This window comes from Haemaphysalis longicornis, unplaced genomic scaffold, assembly GCF_048455015.1.
Source record: "Haemaphysalis longicornis isolate Haplotype H1 unplaced genomic scaffold, Haemaphysalis longicornis Haplotype H1 scaffold_6, whole genome shotgun sequence".
In the NCBI taxonomy this organism is placed as follows: Eukaryota; Metazoa; Arthropoda; class Arachnida; order Ixodida; family Ixodidae; genus Haemaphysalis; species Haemaphysalis longicornis.
This window is the reverse complement of record NW_027526407.1, coordinates 64,686,973-64,706,662: the sequence shown is the minus strand read 5'-3', so window position 1 is coordinate 64,706,662 and position 19,690 is coordinate 64,686,973. Positions and strand designations below refer to the sequence as shown.

General features: G+C 46.6%; 1 protein-coding gene across 1 annotated transcript in view; it reads left to right on the top strand.

Moving 5' to 3' along the window:
- Positions 1-550: 550 nt before the first annotated feature.
- Gpb5 (Glycoprotein hormone beta 5) overlaps positions 551-19,690 on the top strand; it is a 95,929-nt gene continuing 76,789 nt past the window's right edge. Inside the window, exon 1 of the mRNA XM_077674630.1 lies at positions 551-944. The gene's annotated coding sequence lies outside the window, so the exon portion shown is untranslated. The remainder of the gene's footprint in view (positions 945-19,690) is intronic.

Sequence of the window (19,690 nt, the reverse complement as noted above, 5' to 3'; positions counted from 1 at the left end):
GGATAACACTGACAGCTGGCTTAATTTACACAAAGCACCTGGCCTTATGCAAGACCGTACAGAGCAGAAGCAGCGGAAAGCTGCTGGGCAGCGCACCTGCTTTTGCTAGGTCTTCCCGAATTCTAAAACGAAGCAGCAAAACCGTCTGCTCGCTCGGCTTGGTTGTAGTATACGTCCATCAGTTATAGCAGGCGGGAAAATACTTCAACTTTGCGACGGCAGATGGCGACGCAGCTCAGAGCAGCCTCCGTTTCATGCGCCTGCTCTTCGCCGGGGGGCGCCACGGTCGCCGCCGCCGCTTCCTCTTCCCTATTCGGGAATCGAAAAAGGGAGGACAGGTGGTGAGGGCGTTGAGGGAGGAGAGGGAAGAAGCGGCGAGGAGGAGGAGAGGCCCGGTGAACGAATGACGAGTCACGCGCGTCCAGCCAATCAGCGCTCTCCCGGAAACACCCTCGTACGCGATTTTCCTCCTCGAAAGCGCGGGCGTGCACTGGACGAATACTTTCAGCAACAGGCGACTTTTTCCACCCCCTCCGTTCGGGCCGTCGGCGCGCTGGGCCGTTATCCTCGCAGTTTCGGTTTTGCGGCGTCGCCACCGCAGAGCGCTGCCAATAAAAAAGCGGCGCAAGTTTTTCCCGTGTGAGGAGGGTAGAAGGACTTTCGTTCTTTTTCGGTTCTCGTTCTTCTTCGCGGGGGCACTGCAAATGTCGCCCGTGTGCGTGGGCTAGGCGTGCGTCTAGGAGCCTCCTCGTCGACTCGGGAAAAACGTGTGCACCGCGACTGCTGGCCGCGTTTTCTCGGAACGAGCTCCTCTCCCGTTCGGTCCCCACTGGACTCGATTCCTGAAGTCACTGAGTCTTCGGACAGCCGCTGGGGACTGGTGCCAGTGCCGTTCCAAACCGGCGTCGTCGGCATCGAGGCATTGCTACCGACACCCACCCAACGTGAGTTTCGAGAGTTGGTGTCACCGCGTACCACCTGTTCCGCGGTAACTCCCGCAAACTCCTCTCCGTTTCCTTCCCGATTTAACGGCCAATTACAGTGGTAACAGATGATCGTATATGTTTGATCCGTACACGTAGATGTTTGTAACATATCAATCCCAGTTCAATTTGTATTTACTTTACCAACGTCTTAACAGGCTGTCGTTCTGGTAGCCTTCGACTTCGCGACTTCTTGCGCTTGTCACGGCTGTAAGTGTTTCACTTTTCTGCATTCGAAAACTTGATAAAGCCATTTCGTTCGTATGGAGGGAAAGTCTGACTGTTTTTTTTATTATTGCCAATTAGTTCGAGTTCAACTCTTAAGTCAGAGAGATAGCTATTGTTTTCTTGCTAAATGCAAATTTCCCACGGCAACTTTCAGGGTCGCCTGATGCTTTCAAATTCAGTGGATTCCACAGAAGCTCCCGCGTACGTGAGAAAAAGGAAGACCTTGCGCACTCAGTTAGCTTGTGAAGTCATCGCTACTAGTTAGTAAAGTTTGGTTTGTTTGGTCATTGGCGGATGGGAAGCTTCTGTGAAGACACGTCCGCGGTAATTTCGGTTTAGCTCAGCTCATCACCTTAGCATGAGTGTTGGACCCCCATGTGTTGGGCACTCAGCATGGGTGTTGGATATTGGGTACATAGCATGGGTACTAATCTGAAGTTGGAGCAAATTCAGCTTTGCTTGGCATCTGCCCTGTCAAAGGATTTCCCTACTTCCAGCAAGGGTTCCGATCAGCCATACGTGACAGCGAAACTATACGTCCAGCTTGACAGCGGAAGTTTCGCACTTCATTGGTGCAAATTTGCATGCAAGTTCAACAAGTGCGTTGCGTTATGCCACATTTACAGCAGCGCGTGATATGACCTGAAACGCTTATCGGTATTCGTAGCTTTACACGAGCTTAGCTTAAAACGAAGGAGGTATTTCGTAAGCTACTACTGAGTTGAGCACGTCAAACTCGGTACTTTTCTTTAAGAATGAATTAATCGTTTTTGACGATATTATGGCCTGAATACTGAGGAGCGTTGTACGTCATACTGCGCGTGTATGTGTGGCTTGTTGAGTACTAAGTTACGGTTGCGCACAAATACCCGAGTTGAATAGACATGATACAGATGGGACTTGATTGGTGAACAGATTGATTGATTGATTGTAGGGTTTAACGCGCCGACGCAACGCAGGCGATGAGGCGCACCGTAGTGGAGGGCTCCGGATTAATTTTGACCACCTGGGGATCTTTAACGAGCGCCGAAATCTCGTGCACACGGGCGTTTTTGCTTTTCGCCTCCACCAGAAAAGCGGCCGCCGCGGCCGGGAATCGAACCCGCGACCTCGTGCTCAGCAGCGCAACGCCTTAGCCACTGAGCCACCGCGGCGGGTCGATTGGTGAACAGCACGAGATTTGCAAAGTTAATACTGACGTGAGCCCGTTTCACGGTTTGGCGCTACTCTTATTCCTTGTAATGAGGTCTTCTTTGATTAATTTAGGAAACTTTTTAGCAGGTCAGCAATAACGATTTGTTAGAAATAACTTTACGGAAAGTAACTTAAATATAAAAGTGACTTAAACTTTATGGGAAGTAGCTTAAATGGAAAGGTTGCTAGGACTTTGTATTGATGGGGGTTCGTACATGTAAACGTATTCTTTCCCCCGGTAATGGCTTCCTGTTGCTGAGCGAGATGTCATCTCGGTGGATTGCCACATATTTGTGTATTTGCGCTGCGTAAATCTGTTACAAAAAAAAACAAACAAACAAACAAAAACTAGGCTGTTCAAAATGGAATTACTGCTGTACTTCCGGCGGGGCACATTAACGTAGTTTAAATACGGCAGTAACTAAAGCGGCTAGAGGCGTACAGACTTCATTTCCCTCGTGTCATCCACAAATTAATTTGCGAATGTGATTCCTCTTTTGGAACCTTTAAGAATTCTGACAATTTCAGCGTTATACGCATTTAATTTCACTGATGTGATGGTAAGGTCTGGCAAATAACCGAATATTTATGACATGGCATACGCAAATGAAACAGGATTGGCTTCCCGTATACAAAGGTTAAAAAAATGCCTTTTCATTTTCTACCGGGAAGACAAGCTTTTAGACGACTTCAACGATTATAGAATTAGCCTTTCATGCGATGGTAAAACTGGCGAACTTATGGTGATGGAGCTTTTTATTAAACATGACTATAATGCGCGTTCCCGACTTTCGACAAAATTCGATAAAAAGAAAGGCAATCGCGTTCTGAAATTTAAGCTCGATATTAGCTTAAAGTTCGCGATATCTCTCATATAACTGCTGCTACAAAGTGGGACTTGACCACGCTCGAATGTCAGAGAAGATGAGGGGCCTATCGTATACACATCGGAGACACATTTCCCAAGTTCAATGCCCAAGAGAGCTCGACAAAACAGCAGCGCGCGATGCGCTTAACGACATTCAGAAGCGAGGTCGTTGCGCCGAATCGAACTTGCGGAGTGCGCAAATCCATGCATTTAAACAGCCGTGCTACTTCTGATTCGTCGTTCGTAACCTTTGACCCCCGATGCGATTTGAACCGTAAAGGCTTTGCCACTGATTCCTTCGAGAAGTTCGACTTTTCTATGCAGTTACATTACGGGACCATAGACGGAGAAAAACCTTGCTATTGGGATTTACAGTCCGCTGAAGAATGCTGTCAAAGTCGATCGGAAATCCACGAAGCGGTATTGGAACAAGTTATTTAGTGATTCGCGTGTGTGTCCCTTATCGCGATCGGATAGAATTCGCAAGTTGAGATGCGTGCTTACATCGCGCGAATGTTTTTGTTTTATGGAAAAAGGAAGGTGACGAAAAAAAAAAAACACAGTGATGTCTTTACGTGGGGGATCAACGCCTGTATAGCCAGTACAATTCGTTGTTTCTATAAATAGCGTGTGGGCAGGCTAGAAATCCGAAGGCTACCAAAAACCCGGAAACGAAGGCGACAAATGCGTTGATAGAAACAGTTTTCGTTTTCGCTAGCGCCTTTTGAAGAAGGCACGCAGACGCGATCTTTAGATGCAATGATAAATAAAGGCGTAGGCGTACTCTTTTGGGGGATAAGTGCTGCTAGCCCACGCTTCGAAAAAGAAAACATACTCACGTGCACTCGCACGTGTGCCTCGAATGTAGCCTTGAGTGCACATTGTTTGCTCCCGCGTTGGAGTTCCCGTAGGAGTCACGGTAGCGTTGATGGGAAGGGAGATGAGTTTCTAGCCTGATATTCTTCGCCATCTTTCATCTCCCAGCGCATGTCATTGAAAGGGCCATGAACACACACACAAAAAACTGTGGTTGATTCGTCTGTCATAGGAATCGGTAAAATACGAAAGTGAAATGTGCAGCGAAATCTGCAGCTGAGCGTGGTTTGAGGGTCGGCGGCTGTCTTGTGGGTGTGCTTGGCGAGTGACGTCCTGCTGGCGGGTCGCTTCGGCAAAGGTATACTGACGTAATTTCCGTGACGGATATGACGTCAGTGAAATCTTGGTGTATCCCGGCATAAAATACTTTCGTGTTAAAATATAAAGCCCGAAAAAGAACAACCCTAAGTAATAACGTGCTGTTTATTACTAAAGGTTGCTTCCCCGCAAGAAGACCCTGTGTGCAGGGGTGCACCCTTTACAGGCCGATTGCTTCGTTGTACTGGCGTCATGTCCGTGACGGATATGACGTCAGGGAAATCTTTGTGCATCCCGGAATTAAACGCCTTCGTGTTAATACAATTTTGTTTAAGTTGAAAAACACCAGGCTTCAGTTCCTCACTCAGCTCCATTAGAGCCGCGAAAGACGTTTTTTAAACGAAAAAACGCAAGTACTGAAAAAAAAATTGAAATTTACCGCTACAGTGACGTGTTATGCGCAGAAGTGACGTCATATGAACCAGCACGGAAAACATTTTCATCAGTGTGAACTACACGATAGAATTCAAGCGACGCAATCAAACGGAGATAGAGGCCCCACTGCAATCGTCCAGTCATGTGTCTTAGTGATGGTTTAAATCGCACAAGCAAAAATCTGTGACGTCATAGAAAAAGTTGCCAGAAAGCGGTTATGGAGTCGCTACTACTTCAAATGTTTTTTTAAATATTTCCATTATTATTTCGAAGTTTGCGATAAAATTGGTATCATTTTTTATCAGGACAAAACAGTTTTTTAATAAACAGAACTTGTATTTTCTCTTCGTGGCTCCTTTAAGTCTTTGCTACCCGGAGGGTAGTTCTTTTCCGCAAAGGCAGACGACACTCACCAACATTTTAAGTGCAGAGCACTTTAGGGGCTCGCCTTGTCGTCGTAGCTCGCTGTAACGCTCGACGTCAAGCGTCTGCCGGAAACAGGCGGCGCAGCGAGGTAATGTACCCAAGTAGAGCCCGGCGTACCGTCGTAGGGCGTCCCGTAAAGGCTTCGCAACGCAAACCAAGCTGTTTAAATGGTCATAACCGTTCGAAACTCGTGAAACGCTGGCGCTTGTCATACATCTCCCCGTTGTTTAGCGCAAAGAAAACTGCAGGCACATTTGAGGCAAAATATATGTAACTAACCGGCAGCACCCGCGTTAGTCGGATTGGTTTTTGCGGTAATAAGCGAATGCAACGCCGGCACGTGCGGCAGGAAAAGCAAACACACACACACAAAAAAAAACAGAACTCCCGCTGGCACAGTTTCAGGAAGGGGGCGCGTGAGCACTGCGAAGGCGGGAAATTCGAATTGCGTTGGGTGGTAGCAGTGAGCGGATAACGGCTCTACAGCCGATTATGGCGAATCCCTGCTCTGCACTTCCAACAGCTTTCACACTGAGTGCAACGCCTTTAGTTTTTTCTTCGTCTTTAACTCCTCCGCATTCTGTCATTCCAAATCACCAGAATGGGGGGGGGGGGGGCAATTGTACGGACGGACAAACGACTGGACGCGATCCTCCGGGGCGCCTTCAAATGCTGTCGCATTTATTCCCGCGTTTGATTGATTGATTAGCAAGCAGATAGAAGAAAAGGGCAGATAATGCTGAAAACAAATAGCAGATTCTGCTTGTCTAAATTAAGCAGTGTAGCAGGCCTTTTTGTGATTGCTTCCATTTATTATAAATCGTAGGGGGCACAGTTGAAGTAGAATAAGTTGGCAACACTTTCCTTGTATAAACGGTAGCGGACCTTCTTGCTGTTAATCTTGCACATTCATTCGTCAAGAAGATAGAGGCAGTTGAATACCACGAGTTAGATAAATTGTCCTTTTCAAAACGAAAGAAGAGCCCTCGTTTGATTCAGACTTTACAAGATGGAAGATTGATTGCAGGTCGACTGACTGATTGATGGATTGATTGATTGGTCGTTTGATTGATTGATTGATTGATTTATTGATTGGGAATATAAATAAAGAGCGCGTAAACCCAGCGAATGCTTAAGTAGGATGAACAAGAACGGGCGTACAAGTTGGAACCCGCGCTGGAAACGTTACTTGCATAGCAACTGGATGTTGACTTTTTTGCAAGGCGACTAAGCGTGTTAAGCTGCCAGCTGTACAGGGTGATGTGCACAGCCAGCAGAGAATCGGTCACGCGTACCAGTTCAGGCGTACCGCGTGACCGTACCGGTCCCGCGGTACGTGACCGGTAAAATATTTGCGGCATTGAAATACCACACAATCGAACCGTCTTTAAAAACACGGGACGGGGAAAACAGAGGTCGACATTGAAACAAAAACCACACTCAAGAACACAAAACAGCGATGAATGAGGTATACAGTTGAACTTTGTTTTAAAGAACACTCATATAGCGAATTATCGGCTACAGCGAACTAAATACGAACTTTGGTGGGCCACGCTTCATTTCAGGGACATGTATCCTGTTTATAACGAAACCGAAACCGTGAGAGCCGCGCGATATCGGCTGTAACGAAGAAATACCTGGTCCGCGTGAGGCTCTTAACTGCAAAGGTAGCATAAAAAAAAGCAATATAATAAGTTGAAAGACAACACAACCCTTTTTTTAACCGTTTAAGAAAAAGCCAAAATTTTGGTCGTCCTGCGCAACAGCGCATTTGACTGGTCCGAAATAAGAACGAGGCCTGTTTTGCAAAACGGATTTTGTTCTGTTGTAATGTTATGTTCTCATGTTTCGGGTCCATTTCATTCGAAATGCCACTAGGAGGCAGTTAAGGATTACCTCGTTTAAACTGGATTGGAAGCCTAGAATAATGCGTTCTCGTATCTAGGATTTTTGCGCGAGCCAGATGACGATTTGCTACAGTCGATTACCTTTACTGTTACTACAGCGAATATCGGATATAACGAACTAGTTTGCTGCCCCGATTCTACTTCGTTATAACGAGGTTCGACTGTAGTACGATTCGTTGTGAATGATTTTTGGCTACACACGCTCAGACACACACACACAACACACACACACGAACACACAACACACACACACGCACATACACACACACGCACACACACACACATGAACACACACACGCGCACACACACACACGAACACACACACAACATACACACAACACACACACCCATGAACACACACGCACACCCGCACGCACACACACACAACACACACACAGAACACACACACACGAACACACGCACACACACAACACACACAACACGCACACAACACACACAGAACACACACAACACACACATACGAACACACACACACACTCGAACACACACAACACACACAGAACACACACAACACACACATACGAACACACACACACACACTCGAACACACACAACACACACAGAACACACACACACACACACGAACACACACACACACACAACACACACACAACACACACGCACACACACAAACACGCACACACGCACGCACACACAACATACTCGCACAGAACACACAAACACACACACACACACACACAAACACAAACACACCAGACACACACACGAACACACACATACAGAACACACACACACGAACACACACACACGAACACACACACGCACACACAACACACACACAGAACACACACACAACACACACACACATGCTCGCATTAGTACGTCTGCACGCACGCAAACACTAACCCGCACAAACACACACACACACGTGGGTTTGTGCGCGTGCGTGTGTGTGCAGTTTTACGAAACGAACAAAAAAGGAAATTTTCAGCTTCATTTTACCGACGTAAAACATAGGTAACACAGGGATGGTACGCCGAAATGAAGTGGTTGCCTCATGGACGCCTTCACGAATTTTTAATTGAACCGACGCCTAAGGACTCCTGAACCGCTATTTTAGTTTGCATTACCCGTCTCTTAGTCAAAGCGACCAAACACGAGTCCATCAGGCGGTGCGCAAGACGAGTAGATCACAGAGTGAGCCGTCGTCTGAGGTTGTGGATTCCAGTCTACTTGTGAGAGGCCTCTGTGGTAATCCTGCGCTCCCTGCTTCTGCTTCCCACTTGTGGAACGTTGTCTTCGGTTACTTTGACTACTTCGTTTCCCCTTTCGTGTACGATCACAACCTTTCTTGTTTTGGGGGCGAAGTCCCCTAGGAGCTGGGTCTGATGATGATGATGTCCTCAAAGATTTTGACACGTACCCACAAGGGGGGATTGGTCTGGACTAAATCGGTTGTTGAAATACGTGGGGACCTCAAAATACTAAATTATTTCCCGAAAGAGGCCGATAAAGGAAACTTAGTTATTGGGCTGTTGGCGTCTCCTGTCGTCTTCGTCGTCGTCGTCGTAATTGTCTTTCGCCTCATGTAGTCACGGTACTGAAACACCGGCACACTCGTTCACGCCTCTTGGTACGCTTCGTAACGCGTACTAAAAGAACACCGGCACACTCGTTTACGCCTCGCGCTAGAGAGCTTCGTGCTTCAAAGGCAAGAGACTTTTACAGCAAAGCTGTATACCTGTACCCTCCAACGGTTTCATCTCCGTTTGCAACAACGCCGAGGCGCCAACAATACACTTATACACTGCACGTTCCACCCCTGCCCAGGTTTAACTTGAGTGGGCATGGCCTGGAATTTTTTAAATCCTATTTTTGCGCTAAGACATTTGTAAATGCTGGTTGAAGCTAAGCGGGTTAACACTGTGTTAAACGCGAAGCTCGTTAAGTTTGCTACGTAAGTTTAACCAGCGTGAAAAGAATGGATGCCTCCGCTGTTTTTTTTTCTTTCGTGCAGCAGCCGAGAAGGGCTAGATTCTACCGTAATATTCGTCGTGAAAACTGCGGCAGCGCCGAAGAATGCAATACGGCGAACAATGTTCACTCCACTAATCGAATAACACCCGCATCACTCCGGCACGTCTCTATACCTGTATACGGTTATCGCTCAGCAAATGTACATACCACGTACATCTTCTACGTACATCCCATTCGCCTGTCCCGCCGCCCAACAGTCCCCTAATTACCCTAACCCTCCTCCCAACCAATTGGCGTGTGTGGTTGGAGATGGCGGCCCTAGTTCTTCGGGAGGAAGAATGCCAATAGGTCTTAGTCCGATCGCAAATAAAGTCTTTCTCTCTCTCTCTTCTGCGCTTGAAGTAAATGATTTTAACTATTTGATGCCCCAAAATTTAATTTTTTTGCTTAAGATTCTGAAAACATTTTTATCATCTATAAGGACTTCCGACATCACAAATATGAAGTCAGAAAAAATATTGGGTTCGTTAGGACGGACACAATGATCCTCTGGGTACTGGGAAGCACTGGACACTGGCTGCCCATATATCAGTAGAACAAAAAAGCTACCTTGATCAGCATGGTTCAGGGTTCAGGTGAAGGCAGTATTGCTCTCATTTGTAATAACAACGTAATTGCACAATTTCGCTTACCTGTCAGCTCGACCCGTCAACCCGACGAGCCCCGGGCTCGATGCGGGTTGACACGCATGAACAAGACTTTTTTTTAGTACACAGGAGTACGTGCTGCCCGCTCTTTTTAATTTTTTTGAAGGTCCGGAAACCTTTGTCTGTCAACAGATGGTGTTAAGTGTAAAAAAAAACACCACATAGTGCGAGAGAAAAAGATATTGTTTGAGTTGTTTCTCCTAAGCAACATTGGGCATCAAAGGGTTATTCACGTGCGATTTTTGTATGCTAAAGCCACACAAGTAAAGCCTGCTTTAAGGAGCTCTGATGATGATGATGATGATGGTGATGATGATGACCTGAATTCAAGTTCGTAGGTCTGTAATAGGCCATCGGTGATTCGTTCGGCCGAAGAGCAGGCGATAATGCAGGCATGCGCTCGTGAGCGTAAAAAAATTTAGAGTGAAAATAAAGAAAAAAAATTAAAAATTGGAAATGTTTAATCTTGCACATTCCCGAAGAACAGAAGCAACGTTACATGTCTAAATTAAATTTAAAATTAAATTAAAAATAAATTTAAATAAGAAAGTAAAGAAACATAGGTTACTTATGAAGTGCATTGGATAAAGCTCAGCCTCTGTTGTTGTCCATTGCGTGTTTACCATCAAGCGTCGCGTGTTTGACGTTCTCGTTTAGAAGAGGGACGTTTGATTTTTCTTTGTTACAGCCGCCCCAGTTTCGATCCGGTCACGCGTTTTTTCTCGCAGCCCGCTGTATGTCTACAGTTGGTGACATGCTGCCCCCAGGGCGCAGACATACTAATCGGACACACCGCGGGTGTACCACGTGTTGAACGATCAGCATAATGGGTGTATTAGCATTTTAGCGCGACCTATCCTCGGTATTCAATGGCGTGGAATGCATGCAGGCAACCAAGTGTGCGCCGCCATATCTGTGGCCAAGCGGCTATTGCTAGGCGACGTTGTGCGCACGGCCCGAGCACCCCTCTTCTCCTCCATGCAACCGTGTGAGTGCGCCGTCACTCGTTACGTCGGGCCCCGCAGGATGGCGGTACTTGTCCGTGCTAAGCACGACTGTGAAACACATGATTGTGTTTCACGTTACGAACTCTTCGCCGAACACAAAGTATTGCGTCGAGTTCACTGTGAGTGCGATGAATAACATCTCTGTTGGGGCCACAGTTCAGAATCGGATTGGAACGGAGCAGATGACGCACGCCGGTGTCTTTTTTTTTTTCTTCGGCGTGCGGCCGCAGTGGTCCAGGCTGCGCCGTGTCCGTGGCTCATCGGCCATGTCTGTGGCCGTTTCCAGTGTTGCCAAGCGAAGAAATTGACCGCTAAACTTTTCAACGAATACCGTCTATATATACAGACGCCGCTAAGGTGACTGCGGCTGCAAGACGATTCCGTATCAAGGAGCCTGACAAACAAGCGTGACGCCATTATTCGTCACACGGAAGAGTGTGGGTCCCTTCATGAGCGAGTGGTTCAATTTACCGTTTTTTGCCTGTCTCACAAATGAGGCTCCGTTTGAAGTGTGTGTGGTGGGACTGGCAGCGTACGTGGCTATGCGCCGGCCGGGCGTCTCCAAAAAAAAAATTTCTACGATAATTCCAAGGGTAGTGCTTTGCATTTTGAGGCTAGAGCAGGTTGCTTTAGAACTAAGAGCTTTATGGGGAAGTATACAGAAAATGAGGGGGTGTGCTAGTCTGGGAAAATAAACGGAAACTACGCGGCGTATAGTGTTACAATGTGAGTGTATTCATCCAACTCTTCAAGAGGGAAAAAAAAAGAATAGAATGCTGGTGGACAAAAAGCAGATAGGGAAAGAATGCCTAGGACAGCTACCATCTGCTACAGAAAAAAAGTATTTTGTGCTTGCTCTCGATCAGCGCTAGTATTAAACAAAGAGTATAAAACATAGATATATATATTAGTTTTTTCTTGGTAAGATGACACGTCATCACCCCGTTTCAAAGTGGATACCATTAGCAATCAACCAGTCAGAACCCATTGGTTGCGATGTGTCATGTGGCTAAAGGAAAAAAAAAAGGTGTTCTGTATAGTTGTCGACACTTTTGTGAAATATTCACTGCTAAGGTATTAGCCTGTTAGTTGTTTTAGCTGTTATCTGTTTTGATGGAGTAGTGTTTGCTTCATGATTGGCTGTGCTAAGCTGTATAGGCGTGTAGCGGTGATAAGTGGTTGTCGTTTTCTGCGAGAAATGACGTTGAGAGGTAGACGCGCACCATGTGTGTCTTTCCGGGATCTTGTCCCTAACTTTTCCGCAGCGCTTTTATACCATTGAAAGTGTATGTACGAACTCGCACAAACGACAACTTCATGTAGGTAATAAAAAAGTGGGAATATAACCAGCCGAACTGCTGCAGTATCAGGGTATAGGTTGGGCGACGTCCCGGCGTTAGGCCTAACGTCACACTTTGTGGTCTGACATCGCCGACCGGTATCTACAGCCTCACGTGCAATGAGGATGGCGTTTCATGGCATGTCGTTAGGCTTAGCGTTATAATTTTTTAATAATAGACGTTTTTATTTGTCGTAGAGGTACAACGTACATGACGGGTCAGCCCAAACCAAACAGGCTTGTCGGGCTGCACCCGGCCGCCAGTGTCGCTGTAAATTACAGCAGGGGAAAATAAAAGAAAAAGAAAAGCAAAGAAAAGAAAGGTGAGGGCGAAAAGAAAGAAGAACAGAGAAGAAAAAAAAAAAAACAAGAGGAAAATTACCCAACATTAACACATGTCATAACAAGAGTGATTGGCCAAGGTTCTCAGTCATAGTACCGCAAAAAAGGAAGTAGAAGATGGTAGAGAGAGAGAGAGAGAGAGAGAGAGAGAGAGTAAACTTTATTTTGCGAAAAAAGAAGGGGGGGGGAGCACGTCGTCGGATTCCTCATTTCAGGATCCCGTTGGAGCTTGCTGCCTTCTCCGCACGTTCCACCAGCCGAAGCTGAGTGTCGCTGCTGGAGCTGGCCAGTTCTCTCTCCTACTGCTCATAAGAAGGATTGGGAATTGGGCGAACATTTGGGTTTTTCTGGCAGGCCCAGACCATGTGGTAGAGGGTAAATGACGACTATGAAAAGGTTGAAAAAAAAAAAAAACCGGCGACAAAAATTCGCGGGGAGCGATGCTCACGTATTCTCACATCGTAAGAGAAAGCTTCGGTGCTTTCGTAGCTGTTCGATTTTTAAACGCACCCTGCAGGTGCTCAAATTCTTAATTTTTGTGGCCATATATGCGCGCCTGAGTGCATTCGTACGCAAGAGATAGCCTTGCGGCGAGCATGCCCAGCCACCGAAGTTGCGGGCATATGAGGAATAAAGAAGTGTTCCGTCTAAAAAGGACATGCGCTGTGCCGATATTTGCTCAACCCACACCACACGGGTGCAGTGAGGCACGTATATCTCTCTAGTAAATTTTCAGATTCCTTGGAAAAACGTAGTCCGTTTCCTCATGCCACATTTTTCTTTCCGAACGGGTGGTGCACGTCTCGGGAACGCTTTGTCGTTTTCGCATCGACTCGTTCCCATCAGTGCTTCGACCGCCATGCAACGCTAACATACGGCATTACCGCTATATGCGGGTCGGTCACCCAGTCGGTTCGCCCGGATGATATACTCGTAATAAAAGTCCTGTCCTTCCCCTACGATGAACACCCTGGAAGCTAGCGAAAGAAACGCGCTATCGATTACGATGCCCCCTACTCCTCCCGCATCGCTCGATGTTCTAATGCACCGCAGTGGCGCCGGCGATCGCCGAATCGAGCTTTCTTATCAACCCTGAAACAGATCCTGGACGTATTCCACCAGTGTTTTCGCATTTTTATTAGCTCCGTTTGAATTGTCGTGCACATCTTCTGCAAATATGCATTGACCGTATGTGTCAATAACGCCTCCGTTAAATCGATCTTCGCGATCATGACGCGTTTTAAATTAACTTTTATTCATTTAATTGTCAGTTCCCCAGCACGTTTTGTAGTAATAACAGTATGATTGAGAACGAAATGGGTGTCGACAGTCGCGGGCGTCTGCCTGCGGCAGAAGTACAAATGCGGGTTTTTGAGCTGCAAAAATTGAGCCACGCCGTTTTCAAAGGGGCCGTGGAGAAATTCGAGTTTGGCTTATGGAAAAGACTGCTTTATCCGAATAACAATGACACCAACTTTATCGGAAACATCCAATAGCTAGTCTACACTCTTAAAAAGAAAGTCGAGGCACTTTCTAGCACAACACTAACCAGTTACTTCTCCCAGTATAAACTAGGTACTTAGTGCTTTTACAAAATGGCCATGCATAACCTGGTAAAAAAATTACGACCACCTCCCCTCACGGGAACCCTGGTGTGATGCGACGCTGAGGGGGGTTCAAGCGCAAGCGGAGAACAACCGTCGACCGAAAGGCCGCCGGAGAGCGGCACACCGGTTATATGCGCAGCGCGCCCGATGGAGAGGAGACCGCGGAGAGAGAGAGAGTGCCGCGGCTATGACGGAACACAATCCAACACAATCCACTTTAATCCAATCCAATCCAAGCCAAGCCAATCGAATCCAATCCAATGCCCCTCGCAAGAGAGCATTCGCTATCGGAGAGGAAAGGGGGAGAGTGGCTGCGGACAACGGACGCACGCGGACAACAACGGACGCACGCAGGAAGGACAGGGCCGCCGACAAGAGATGCTCTGAGCGTCGCATCTAAAACTACGCGTGACAATGTGGATTGGCTGCTCGCGCGCAGCACGACATAAACACATTCAACACGCACATATCACACTTGGACAACACATAAATTGAGCAAGAAGACCAACGGGATGCACGGGGAGAGCGAGTATAACTTAGTTACCATAGAAGCTATCTGCTCTTTTTTTGCTCTTATGCCCAGCAGTAAAGAGTCCTCTGATAGAGTCGGTGGGCTTGTTGCGAAACTAGAATATTTAGGCGATAATTTTTGGATTACGCATTTTAATGTGAGCTTATACAAGTCAGCATGTGGATTTGCAAAAACTTTTTAATCGTGATTTGGAGTGGGAAATGGGCTATAGTTATTGTGCTCAATAATTCGTAGGATTTTGTTACTATCAGTGAATGCTAGTTCCAAACAAGCAGCACTCACTAAGTGCACGGTCTAGACTAGTAACGGTTCCACACTTAGTGGCAGAGCCTGCGTACCGTTCTGCAAGGTAGTAAAGTTCGTCAGGAGTTAGTAAATACAGCCGTTTCCACCCTTTTACGAGCTTGTTTTGTTAACAGTGTTCATTAATTAAGAAAACCATGAAGCAGTGGCGACTCAGTATTTATGACGTCACAGGGGTACTTAGGACGTCACAGGGGTACCTATGACGTCACAGGAGCTTGTTTGCGCGATTGGTGGCCGCCGTATAAAGCCACCCCCCAAGAAACACGTTCGCCGATCTTTTCTGATCTCCCGCGCCAGCGTGGCATTAACAATTCCGGAAACGCCATTGTGCCGAACTAATGCCAAGCCCAAAGCGAGCTTTAGAATTAAAAGATTTCTGAAAGTAGGCCAGCGGTACTTTTGTCAGGCAACCACGCACTACTTACGCCAACTTAATGAGATTACCGCGCCGTAACTTTAAGCTTCGGGACGCGCGCTTCTCGCGAGCTTCCAAATACCGCGGTTTGGCTTCGAACCTGACACCCTCGAAACATTCGGTGACAGATGTACATACAGCGCCACCTCCCACTTGCCTCCAACGCGTCGATCAAAAGCAGTTTTTTCAATCTCGCGGGACGGCCGCTCTTTACACGTGCCGTCTCGTAACCGGACCTGGCAGGGCTGCCTTTGTTACGCATCCGACAAACAATGGTGTACATACAGATTCAATTTTAGGAGAAGTAAGTAATAACTGGTAGTAGGAACAGAAGTCTTCCTCGACATTGTTTCTCACGTTCCAGGCGAAACGTAAAGTTTGAGCTCTTGGCTTCGAATTGCGGTTTAGCGGTTCGAATCTTCACGACAGTGGAGGGCGCTTTCATAGAGTGCTGCGGGTTTATTTAGACCACACGGGTTCTTTAGTGCGCTCCGAGGTCTCAAAACAAGGTTGTCATCTGTGTTTCGCCTCCATCAGAAAAAACTTGTGCAGAGGCGGGGGGTCGAACTCGTTACGTTGAGGTAGAGGAACTGCAACGCCACTGAGCGTCCCCTGTGTGTTAAGTTGTACAATTTCATGGAAGAAACCTGTAAACCTCGACTACGGCAGCTCTGAAAGGCGTGACGTGAAAAGAAAAACGCACCCTTGTGTTGGAGGAATCCAGATGCTTTATTCAAGATGACGATGCCCTAAATAGCTTGGGTACCACAGCATCCCGGGGGCGTATAACCAAGGTTAAAAATCCTATACTGCATCCTTTAATTAACAGTAAGGCGCCTCACGACGGATTGAGGCAGGCTTGCCCGGATGGGCTATAGTACAGATGCACAAAACACATAACCAAATTCACTGACTGCCCCAAACGCACGAGGAAACCGTACTGAGGATAACTGACCCTAGCTACTAGCATGACAGATTCCGTGGGGATAAACGAGCCGCGGGACATCAACAAATTTTCCACAAGGAGAGTGCAACACTACAAAGTTTCATGAGAAGCAGAACTGACGCCGACAAAGAGTCCTAAGAAAGTTTCTGTTTGCAGCCTGTACGCACTTACAAGGAACTGCGTGGTGACTGCACAGCACGCTTACAATGTAACACACATCCCCCCCATGGTCACATCTGACATACACTCTTCCTTCTTCCTCGATAATTCGCATAAAGTCACGTTTATCTCACATTACACGCTCACCACACAGTATTTCAACAGACGGCACTTTGGTTTTTCTGGTGACGGGTGGTGAGGAGTGAAGGTGGTGACGGAGACATTGATACCAGTGGAACCAGATCAGGTACAGTCGATTTTTCGGTAATTGAAAGTCGCTTAATTCGAATTTTGGGTTAAATAGACTTCATACATGCCATCGAGTGAAATAATGCGCTGAATAATTCGAAGGTAAAATCCACTATATCGGTTAATTGGATGTCTTTTCAAATAAAAAGCATCAAGGTGACCGGTTTTTCTCGCTGAAATTCAAAATTTTCAAGCGTGAGAACAACGCCGTGCTCTGTACTAATGTCGGCGCTACCGCAACTGCGGCAGCGCACATTTGATAAAGTGGCAGGCCAGTTGAGACTCGCGTTAGCGTACTCATCTTCTTCCTTTAAGGACTGCAACCTTCTTTGCTGCACACAGCCCCGTGTGATCAGTTTCTGTGGTGGACGCTGCAGGCTTCGAGTCTAGCAATCGGTAACAGCTATCACGGCTACCCGTGTCGGACGCTCGATTTGGCGACGAAGTCAACTGACGATTCAGAACACAATCAAAAAGGGCCGACGTGTTGCAGACTAATACGAATGCTGTTCATGGGCTTTTAGGGGCGAAGCCACTTAGTGGCTCGGGCTGTCGGCGTCTCATGCCGTCGTTGTATTCTCATGTAGTCACGGTACTAAAACACAGGGACACTGGTTTTACAACGCCTCGCGCTACTTCTTAGCATACTTCTTAGCTTGCTGCGGCGTGTGACACGAAGACAAGCTACGGCCAGTTTGTCTGTCATTTAATTGCTTAAGTCCCGTTCTACGTAAGAGAGGGCGCCACCGCCTCAGCAAGTGCGCGATTGCTCCTTCTACTGGAATTTCTCCGGCGCCCAATCGGCGCGCGCCGTGTGACAAGAGAGATAGACTTAGAATCTTTGAATACACTCATACACTGCATGCTTCGCCCCTCCCCAGGTTTCACGCTAGTGGTGATGGCCCGGGATTTTTTTTTGTTTAATTCGAAGTTCGATTAATTCGAAGTGTTGTGCGGTCCCCGTGGACTTCCTATTAATGGGAGTCAACTGCAGTAGGGAAGAAGGTTGCTGATCAGCGGTTTGCGGTCAGATGCTCAGACTTTTTTTAACAACTGCCTGAGCCCTTTTTAGCTTCCCGATGCATCCTTTTGTGTTATGCAGAAGCAATTATAACATTTTGCTTAGTGTCATTACGCAGAATTGCAACTTCCCTCTGTGTCATGTCATGCCACAAGTGCAGTTGAAAGGAGTGCTGCTTTCAGTTGCACGTTTAGTGGCCACTGTCTTCAACTCTGGAAAGCTGGTCGATTTCCTTGGTATCGTGGCTGCAGCCTTGCCATGCCCCTTGGGGACTGAAATACTGGCCATTGCAGCATCGTTCTCAGAGGAACGTTCACATTCCAGTGATCGTAACCTTTTACTGCTCTCTGGCAATTTTCTCGGCGTCTTATGACAGGTTCTGATATGTGACGCAGCAGTGAATCTTATGGTGTCTGTTCGGGTTCATACCGGCTTTAAGCTGCACTTTCGCTTGCCGTAGCCCTGTCATCATGCTGAAAGGCTGTAGGGAACGTTTGTTGCTCTTGTAGTTGCAGTTCCCTGCGAAATATTTTTGTTTGTAGCACACTGTGTCAACAGGAATTGTTTCGCAATATTTTTAGTTGCGTCACCCCAGCTCGTTGCATCGATTTTCTTATGGTTTTTGCTTCCTGGGCATAGGCTGTGGACGTACCACTTTCTTCGTTCAGTTCCCTTGTTCTAATAAAACTTTTTCAAGGCAGAAAAACAGCGCTTAGGACGGGACGGAGAAAAGGCTACAAACCCCATGTTTTGTTTCCTTTATATGAACCAATGATCCCAAACAACTGCCTTGCAATTTTGTCATTTCAGTGGCCTGGATTTTCGCATGGACGAAATCCAAACAATAATAATCGTAGTAACAATAACAACAACAAAAAGTGAGCTTCTGCCGGGGGTAATATTTTTACGTCGTTGTATGATTAGCCTCACACGGCAGGTATACGCATAAATCCCAACAGTTTTTTTAAGAATAGAAGAAGATAAAGTCACAGTGGCACGTACTGCCTTTAAATTACCGTACCTGTTGTTATCGTTTAACGTGATTAAAGATGCCATCCTCATAAAACTCTTGCCAAGCAAAGAATCTTTCGTGCAGCCCGCAGAAAACATAATGCAGAGGCAGGTATTGTTGCATGACGATAAGGTAAAACAAAAATCTCTTCCCAGTTTCATTGGTTGTAACCTTCGAGGTCTGCTTCGTCTCCTAACTGCGATAAAAGACTCGATATTTTCCTGCAAATATCTATTATAACGAGAAAACCAGTGAGATAAACGGACGTGTTTTCTAGCGTATTCCTGTGGCAAAAAATGTAATAGAAATACTACAACTGCATGTGTCTGCACTTCATAACAGGGTAATTTAAAGAATAAATATTTCCTCACCGGCTCGAGAAATGTAAAGACGTACTCCCGCTCCGACTTCGACAATTATAAAGAAACACTAAGGAGCTTTCTGAACTCAAACAGAAAAACATTATCGCTCTGCGTGGTCACGATTACTCTGATGGAGCTGCTTTTTTACCGTACAGTAAAGATTTTTATGTCGTTGAAGAAACAGACGGAAGGGAAGTACCAGAAACATTGCATACAAGTCACTGGATATCGACATTTTAGTTCAATCAATGGTCGCTTGCAGATAAATACGGGCAGAAGTCCGCTAAAGCATCCAGGCGGAATCGCACATTCCGTACGCTCGAGGGAATTATTTCGCCACAGAAAGAATTGCTACGTTGAATGTGCTGTTGCAGCACACGAAGCAATCATTGTGGGCCACTTGTGCAATTCACATTAAGAGAAAAGATGAACGAAAAAGCGACTGTCTTACTTAAGTGTGTTTCAGACCATGTTGGAACTGTTTTATCTCTGGGGAAAAATAAATTTATGATCGTCGAAATGTACCTCACGATATAACATGCGCGAGAGTTG